At 46.7% G+C, this 9,478-nt stretch overlaps 1 pseudogene; it reads right to left on the bottom strand.

Annotated features, from left to right (window-relative positions):
- Positions 1–5,530: 5,530 nt before the first annotated feature.
- Positions 5,531–5,652, bottom strand: LOC133374555 (5S ribosomal RNA; annotated as a pseudogene).
- Between the last annotated feature and the right edge of the window lie 3,826 nt (positions 5,653–9,478).

The raw sequence follows: 9,478 nt of genomic DNA, 5'->3' as shown, positions 1-9,478 counted from the left end.
TCCCAGGATTCTCTGGGGGAAAGGCGTACAGCGTGGCAGCAAAGCGTCAAGATTGTTTGCATTGCAAAACTACCTACAGAGCCTAGTCTTGGGAAATGTGGGTTTGAAAGGAATGGGGAGTGGAAGAGTTTAGTCTGCACAGTGTTAGAGGTCACAGAGTGCAGACTAGAAAAGAGAATGCTGGAATATCAAACTCTTCGGTTCAGGAGGACTGCTACTCGTGGCTAGAAAGCCACAGATTCTTCAGCCCTGATTTAGTGGCTTGATTTCTCACAATGCACCATAAATGTTGCTTTGTAGTCCGGGAGCGCACCCTTGCGCACAATTTAGAAATGAGAATTCAAAGAGTGTTTATCAAGAGTTCCTTCTCAAGCTAGGGGGAGGCGAGCAGGATACCGCAGGGCTAGATCCTGGGCCCAATGCTCTGCAACATTTTTATTAAGGGCTTGGATGAGGAGGTGCAGGGAATGCTTATCAAATTTGCAGATGATACAAAATTGGGAGGGATACATTGTATTTGTTTTAATGTTTTTAGTTACTATAAACCGCCCAGAGAGCTTCGGCTATGGGGCGGTATACAAGTATAATAAAATAAATAAATACCCTGGAAGACAGAAACAAAATTCAAAGTGATCTTGATAGGCTGGAGCACTGGGCTAAAAACAGAATGAAATTCAACAGGGATAAATGCAAAGTTCTGCACCTAAGAAAAAGAAACCAAAGGCACAGTTATAAGATGGGGGATACTTGGCTCAGCAATAATACATGCGAGAAGGACCTTGGGATTGTTGTTGATCACAAGCTGAATATGAGCCAACAGCGCGATGTGGCAGCAAAAAAGGCAAATGCTATTTTTAGGCTGCATTAACAGAAGTATCGTTTCCAAGTCATGTGAAGTATTGGTTCCCCTCTATGTGGCACGGGTTAGGCCTCATCTTGAGTACTGCATCCAGTTCCGGACACCACACTTTTAAAAAATATGGAAGAGGTTCAGAGGAGGGCAACAAGGATGATCAGGGGACTGGAAACAAAGCCCAATGAAGAGAGACTGAAAGAACTGGGCATGTTTAGTCTTGGGAAGAGAAGACTGAGGGGAGGTATGATAGCACTCTTCAAGTCCTTGAAAGGTTGCCAGACAGAGGAGGGCCGGGATCTTTTCTTAATCGTCCCAGAGTGCAGGACATGGAATAATGGGCTCAAGTTGCAGGAAGCCAGATTTCAACTGATCATCAGGAAAAACTTCCTAACAGTTAAGAGCCGTATGACAATGGAACCCGTGACCTCTGGAGGTGGTGGGCTTTCCAGAAATGGATGCATTCAAGAGGCAGCTGGACAGTCACCTTTCGGGGATGCTTTAAGTTGGATTCCTGCCCTGAGCAGGGGGTTGGACTGGATGGCCTTATTGGCCCCTTCCAACTCTACGATTATGTTAAAGGCTCAGAGCCTGTCACCATGCATTTTTCTGTTGTTTTTATCAAGATGTTGACCCCAGCTAGCCTCGTGCGTCTGTCCTTTCTGTTTGCCTCCTTTGAAGTGTTATCTGAGGGATCCGACTCTTGCAAAAGGCTGACTTTTTTTATGAGGCAAGGCATTTCTTTAGAACGCCACTGTGAACTACCGTGGAATATCAGCGGGATCTCACGGCCATTGTGGGTGTGCCAGTCGTGAACTGACCTCACCTAGATCTTCACAGGAGCCTATATTTCCCCGCACCCGGTGAGCAATCCCCTTTGCAGAATCTAGAAGCTGCACGACAGGTTTGGCCATTTCCTGTCGCTTCTGGATGCCACCGTTGCCATTCTGTTTTGACTCCCTGCGCCGTTGCCAGCAAGGCTCACGGTGGGCCCGCCTGTTAGTTCTTTCTTGAAGAATTTAGCTTTTTAAGTAGAGGCCTTATCCCAGTCTGCGTCTGAGCTGGAATTGCTTTTTAAGATTTTTTTTAAGTTGTTTGTTAAAGATCTTGTTAAGATGTTTTGTTTTAAGGTGTTTTTAAAGATGCTTTGTTTCAATATGTTTTGAAGTCTTTACTTTTTAAGATGTTTTAAAGTGATTTTAGGGTTTTTGCTTGCCGCCCTGAGCTCCTTCTGGGAGGAAGGGTGGGATTTATTATCATCATCATCATCATCATCATCATTATTATTATTATTATTATTATTATTATTATTATTATTATTATTATTATTATTGCATCAATTGCTTCCCTTTCCATATATACAAAGACAATGAACAACCATTCCATGTATCAGAATAATTTAATATATAAAAACAAATGAAAATCCAAGACAGATATGGACTGGGATGTTTAAAAAAACCCCACTTTTAAAGAGCTTGCTGGAAAAAGGTGTTCGGTAAGCACCAAAAAGACCGCTGAGACAGAGCCAGTCTGGTGTGTCATGGAAAGGTGTCGCCGAAAGTAGGTGCCACCCCACTAAAGGCCCTGTTCCAATGTCAAATGGAGAAAGTCTCCTGAGAAGATGGTATTTGCAAGAGGTACGCATCTCATGATGAAAGCATTGCGGGTGCCCTCCCAACATCGCTGCTATGGGCACTCTGTTGGTACTCTGCACCAGTGAGTAACGTCACAGTAAAAGCAATGGGTATATAAGGGGGTGAGACAATCTTTTAGGTATCCCGGTCCCAAGCTGTGTAAAGCTTTATGCATCCAAAGCAGCACCTTGAACATCACTCGTAACTAACAAACAGCCAAAGCTATTCTTCCAGCAGTGGTGCAATATGATGGCAGTATGCCACAGGTTGGGGGTAATGTGATGTATGAGGCCTCTTAAACTTGGCATAGTTTAGGGCCTCGGCATGTCTTAATCTAGCCTTGCAAAGGTGGAGCGAACTCGGGCATCTGCCGCCGGAGGCACCTGCCTGACTTAGACGAAGAGTGGAGCCAGCGCTTTTGAAAAGCACCCCCGGAGGGGGGGGAGCTGAGTCTACCAGTGTTTTTAATTCCCCACAATACCTCAGAGTGAGGCTACTTAGGTCAGGGGCATTGTGGGAAGTCAACATGGCAGCTAGACTCAGCATCACTCAGAGCGCAGGACCAGATTTTTTTTTTAAATGGGTGTGGATCCGGGGCCGGCTTAAGATGCCAGGGGCTGACGCCAGCTCTCCCCACTGTCTCTCTTCCTGTCTAAATGTAGATTGCAAGCTGAGTGAGGCAGGGACCTATGCGGCATAAGGCTGCAACCTAATTAAGGGGATTTATTGAAGGCATATAGCGACGACAACTCATAGGCGTTGAAGTCAACGACTTCCCCGATCTCTCTCTTAAACTTTCCTGCGTCGAAAGGAGCTATGGGTGACTTTCTCCAATCTGTCTCCCCCCCGCCCAATTTTAAGTTCGGTTCTCGACATTTCCATATGGTTTGTGATTTATTTATTTATTTTAAGGCCCCATGAACATTCCTCAGTGTTTTAGTGCAAATTTCTCCTAATATATACATTTTTTCCCATTCAGTGTTGCCTAATCGATGTTTCTTCGCCGAGCGGTTTTCCTTAATGTAATGCCGTTGTATGTTATTTTCACAAATATACGCATTTCTACGTACGGTTTATCCCAGTTGATGAGTTTTTGTATGCGTTGCTTGGCAGGAGAACGGCACTGCAAAATTCAGAAAAGTATGAATTTCAAAGGAGGGCTATGTTTCAGTTTGCAGATTATTTCACAAAGTGCGAATTTGGTATGTTTGCCTCTCAGTGTGAACCAAATTGAATTTCTGCCCCATCCCTAACCAAAACAATTTTCCTGAAGCCAGAATAGATTTTCTTTGTTTGTTTCACAGGATTTTCACGTCAATTTGCTTTATTTCATTTTTGATTTTGTATACCCTCTTGCACCATGACTGTACTCAACCCATAAAAAAAGACAAAATACACATATTTGCACTACAACCCAACATCCCTGAAAATTTGCCATGCTGGTTTGGGCTGATGGGAGTCCCCAGCCCCAACTCTTGATATAGAACAACAACAAAGTCACATTGTGTTATGACGGTTCAAAACATAACTTAAAAACAGATGATCCAAATTCAAGAATCCAATCAGCAGGAAAGGACAAGGAAGCATGTTAGAAGACTTCTCAGTGGCTCTCTCCCCCTTCATGCTGATTGGCTGTAGGACGCTGGAGACAGAGGAACCCCGCTCCCAAAAAAGTAAAGGGTCTAAGACACCACCACCCCGAGTCCCTGTCTGGCTACACCCCTGTACATAATGAACTTACCAAGTTGAAGCCCTCAGGGAATTATGGAGAGAAGGAACACGCACACACCTTTTATAATAAAACAGCCCTGTACCACAAAGGTTTGAGACGGGCAGCCATCTCTGGAGACATTCCCTCAGCTAGCACGGCGCTTCCCATTCCCAGTGCACCTTCCCAAAGAACCAGCATCTTAAATTATCCTGCAGTAAGGGGAATTAGGATGAGTGGATGCACCCATCGGGGTACATTCCTAACCTACCTCCTGTCATCAGGCCCTAGAGCACAGATGTTGCTGGACCACATTTCCCACCATCCCTGAGTCCAACAACATCTGGGCTCACATGGGCCGACCCAGCCCTAGAGACAAGATTTCTTCCCTTCAGCCTTGCCATCACCCTGCACATTGAGGGCTAGCGCCCCCGGCCCACACTCTGTCCTGCCTGCTGCCAAGGTTCTACAGGAGCACCAAGGCGATGCAGGTGTGCAGCCCATGAGTGTGTACCTCCCCTGCTCTTGCATACCTAGCTTGTCCTCCAGCCCTGTTTTGCTGTGATACCAGTCGGCAGTTCACTACCCACTTTGACACCAGATGGACAGATAATCCCTAATTAACCTGAGGGAGGAAGGCACGCATTACCGCTTGGTAAGGCAACTATGCACCTTCCTGGGTGAGGATCCCTGATCTGCCACTTAATCCCAGTTTATGTAAGCATCAGGTGCCATGAATTCATCCCGATCCTTTCCCGGAGACATGTATTTTAAATGCCTTTTTAAAAAACCCAACCCCCTGCAGGAATCTGGCTTGGTTGAAAGGCTGGTATCGGTCTGCAGAGCGCAGCCGGAAATCCACGTTTGGAATTCAAGGGCACATCCGCACTCGGCATTTAAAGCAGAGCTTGGAAAAGTTACTTTTTTGAACTACAACTCCCATCAGCCCTAGGCAACATGGCCACTGGATTAGGCTGATGGGAGCTGTAGTTCAAAAAAGTAACTTTTCCAAGCTCTGATTTAAAGCATAATGACGCTGCTTTAAACAGGTGCGGCTTCCCCCAATGAATCCTGGGAAGTGTAGTTTGTAAAAAAGGGTCCAGAGAATTGTTAGGAGAGCCCTGTTCTCCTCACAGAGCTACAGTTCCCGGAGTTCCCTGGGAAGAGGGATTGGTTGTTAAACCACCGTGAGCATTGTAGCTCTGAGATCGGAAGAGGGGTCTTGTCTTTCAAGTTGATTACAATGTATGGCGACCCTATGAATCTTTTTTGGATATATTTATAGGGGTTTAATGCTAAGAGGTATTCAGAGATGGTTGTCCATTGCCTTCTTCTAACCTACGGCACCCGGTATTCCCAGGCGATCTCCCATCCAAGTACTAACCAGACCTGACCCTGCTTAGCTTCCGAGATCAGACGGGATCGGGCGTGTTCAGGGTACAACTACTTACCTTGGTGAAAATGGAAGACTGGATTTTCAGTTTTTCCAAGACAGTAAGGGTAAGGACACCATTCATTTATCACAGGGATGGGGAACCTGTGGCCCTCCAGATGTTGCTGGACTGCATCCCCCACCCACCTCTGACCATTGGCTATGCTGGCTAGGACTGATGATGGGAGCTGGATTTCAGCAACATCTGGGTTCCCCATCTCTGGCCTAGATCAATAATAATCCAGATACCAGTCCTGAAGGATGCCTCCCTCCCCTCAAAAAAAAAAAAAAAACTTATACAGAAAGAACGAGTTGCAATTATTCTAACCCAATTATTTCGGAAATCGCTGCGGCCCAAAGACTCGGTGACCTGAGCAGAACAGCAACAGAGCCTTACACTGAGGTTCTCACTCAGAATTTTCTGGCTAATGTTTGTGCACCCTAAGTCCCAGCCCGTGATCATCTTCTGGGAAGCAAAAAGAAGGAGGAGGTGAGAAGGGGCACAAATCCCAGGCCTAGAAGGTGCCACATCCTAGAGAACGCTTGATAAGAGGCGATCAAGCTGAGCACTTTTTTTAGTTAGTTTATTTTTACTTTCCACCTCAACGCTTCCTCCCTTCCAAAATGGTTAACACACTTTCTTCTGTCCATCCTAAATGTAAATGAATGCCATATTATTATGCCTTAATTGCCCTTAATTATCATACACCCAGCTTCCTCCCACCCTTATTTTTAACAACAACAGCAGAGGTCACATTCCAAGAATATGAATGGATCCAATCAGCACTGGCAGCTTCTGTAGGAAGATGTGATGGGTGTGACTTAAATCACTCCCTCTCTTTCACCTTTCTTCAGGGAGGGACCTTAGCTGAGTGACAGAGCACCTGCTTGGCATGTAGAAGGTCCCATGTTCAATCCCTGGCCTCTCCAAGGAGAGCTGGGGAAGAGACCCCTGTCTAAAGCCCTGGAGAGCTGCTGTTGGTCAGTGTGGACAATACTGAGCTGGATGTAACAACAGGTCTGACTCAGTATAAGGCAACTATCTATGTTCTGACTGCGCACAAAATAAATGGCAGATGGGATGCCTTTCTGGAGCGCTTTGATTTATGCAATTGCTCCAAAAGAGCAACTCGCTTGACCTGATAAGCTTTCGGACTTCTTGTGCAAGGGGTGCACAAAAACCTTCCCTTTCCCCCTCTCTTACCTCCTTTTTTTTTTCTTACCTTCTTATCTCGGTGAAAAGGGAAGACTGGATTTTCAATCATTCCAAGATGGTAATGGTAAGGACACCATTCATTTATCACAGGGATGGGGAACTTTTGGCCCTCCAGATGTTGTTGGACTATAGCTCCTATCAACCCTGACCATTGGACATACCAGATGGGGCTGATGGGAGTTGGGATGTGGGATGTAGTCGTCCAGGGTTGTGGTGGGTCATAGACCCATTATTTCTTGGCAGCAGCATCACAGCCAGGTCCCTATGTGCAAGCCAATCAGCATGAAAGGAGAGCATGTTAGCCACTGAGAAGGGTCCTTGTCCTCTCATACTGACTGGAGTCAATCAGAGTGAAAGGAGGTGAGAGCCCCTGAGAAGACTCTTCTCAGTGGCTAACACACAGCCTCCTCTTTCATGGTGATTGTCTGCTAGGGATGTGTATTGTAGTTGAGTGTGGACTTGGAAGGCAAACGAGATAAAAGTGGGAAATGGTTGTTTCTGTGAGGGGGTATGGTGTGGCTATCATGACTGGATCCTGCACTTCTGAATTTGCCACTACACTACTGGCTGGAGTCCAGCAACATCTGGATGGCCCAGACTAGATTGATCAGAAGTCTCTTTTCTCCAGAACGTTTTCTACCAGCACAAGGGACTTTGAGTTCTAATTTTAGTCATTATTCTGCTTCTTCATCTAAACCAGCCTTCTCTAACCTGACGCCCTTCAAACACAACTCCGAGCGACCAGCATGGCCGATGGCCAGGGAGGACGGGAGTCATAGTTCAGCAACTTCTGGAAGGCACTGGGTTGGGGAAGGCTGGTGGAAATTATTATGATGTATAACAATACATAATAATCTAAACCACCTTTCCCAACCTGGCGCCCTCCAAATGTTGCATTTGTCATTATGTGTGGCAAATCTGAATGAATTTGTGATGAAGGGTGTGGGTGGGCTCAAGAAGTTTATCCATTACCCTCCCCGATCTGTCCTGATTCCTGACTCAGTTGCATCAGCACCATCACACTTAAAGCACATTTAAAGCACAAGAAAGTTTATTTGAAAACTGTTTTTCGAAGTTTTAATTGTATTGTTTTGATTGATGCGTTTGTCGCCCTGGGCTCCTTTTGGGGAGGAAAGGCAGGACATAATTTGAATAAATAAACAAAAGCAACATAGGGACTGCCATAGTGAGCTCCTGTGCTTCAAAATCTACCTCTGCACCACTGAGGTCAAGCTACTGCTAAAGGCAGAGGAGCAACGTTAAGTGAAGACGTTGGCAACCCTTCCAGGACATTGAGGCTCTGGGTTTGAAATCCCAAGCAGCTGGTTCTGAAGCGGGGAAAAGGTTTGGAATGGAGGAAGGTGCCTCTGCAGCGACAGGAGCTGCTACCATGCCAAAGTTTATGGCGTGGCATGCGGTGACATGCCTTGAGCAGGTAGGCGTGTTTGGGAATTATATTTGTGTGTGTGTCCGTGTGTCCCTGGAGCAATATGTGGTATTCAGTTTTTCAAAACAACATGTACAGACAAACATGACCAGGTGTGATAGGTGCGGCATAAGAAACGTCAGAAGAGCCTGGCTTTGGGATCAGGCCAGCATCACAATGGCCAACCAGATGCTCCCATGGGAGTGCAAGAGGAGCGCAGCAACACTCTCGCTCCAGCAGCTGGCATTCAGGGGCCTCCAACAGTAGAGGGAGGACGTAGCCATCAGGGCTGCAGCCATTGGCTCGGACCAGAGTAGAGGGGCATTCAGATCCTTCTTTGGCCCTTGGTGGCTTTTAAGTCGGAGAGCAGCTCGACCTGCCCGCTCAGCCAGCCCCAAGGATGCAACAGTCGTGCCGCTGTTAAAGGCGGAAGAGCAGGGGCCGATAAAAAAAGTTGGCAGCCCCGTGGGGCCCAGCATTTTGTATAGCAATGGTTTGCACTGAACTTGCATCAGGGAGTCTGAGCAAGGTCAGGACGACATGGAGGAGCCATCAGCTGGATCTTCCCTCACCTCTCCCAGCATCCCACCTCTTTACACTCCCAATATTGGGGGGGATCAGAGGGCAGAGTCTGGCCAGCCCCCTCCACCACCTTACCTGACTCTCCATCACCAGAACCCCATTGGAGAGCCTGTGTGGTGTAATGGTGACAGTGTTGGACTAGGACCTGGGAGACCAGGGTTCAAATTCCCCCTCAGCCGTGAAGCTCACTGGGTGACCTTGGGCCAGTCACTGTTTCTCTCTTGGCCCCGCCTACCTCACAGGGTTGTTGTGAGGATGAAATGGAGAGGGAGAGAGCCGTGCACACCAGCTTGAAATCCGGGAGCAAAGGGACTTCCGGGAAGGGTGACTTCGCTTGTGCCTGCTTTTGAGACGGGCTCCCGCCTCAAAAGAAGCTTATTCAGATATAAATCAGTCAGAACATTTTTTTTTGACTGATGAAATTTCTCCCGGGCAGGGAGAAACGTAGAGATCAACCTCAAAAGCCTGTTTTTGTTGGGAGGACTGGATTTCATTAATTTATGAGAAAAGGTCCAGCCAGCAATGCCGGACGGACTTCCGAACAAGCTCTATCTGATTAATGCGATACGTTTATCTTTTCTTCAAAGAGAAAACGGACTAACAGGCAAGCACCCTTCTTTCTATTAT

Source organism: Rhineura floridana, chromosome 21, assembly GCF_030035675.1.
Source record: "Rhineura floridana isolate rRhiFlo1 chromosome 21, rRhiFlo1.hap2, whole genome shotgun sequence".
NCBI lineage: Eukaryota > Metazoa > Chordata > Lepidosauria > Squamata > Rhineuridae > Rhineura > Rhineura floridana.
Note: the sequence above shows the minus strand (reverse complement) of the source record. Positions and strands in the feature narration are given on the sequence as shown.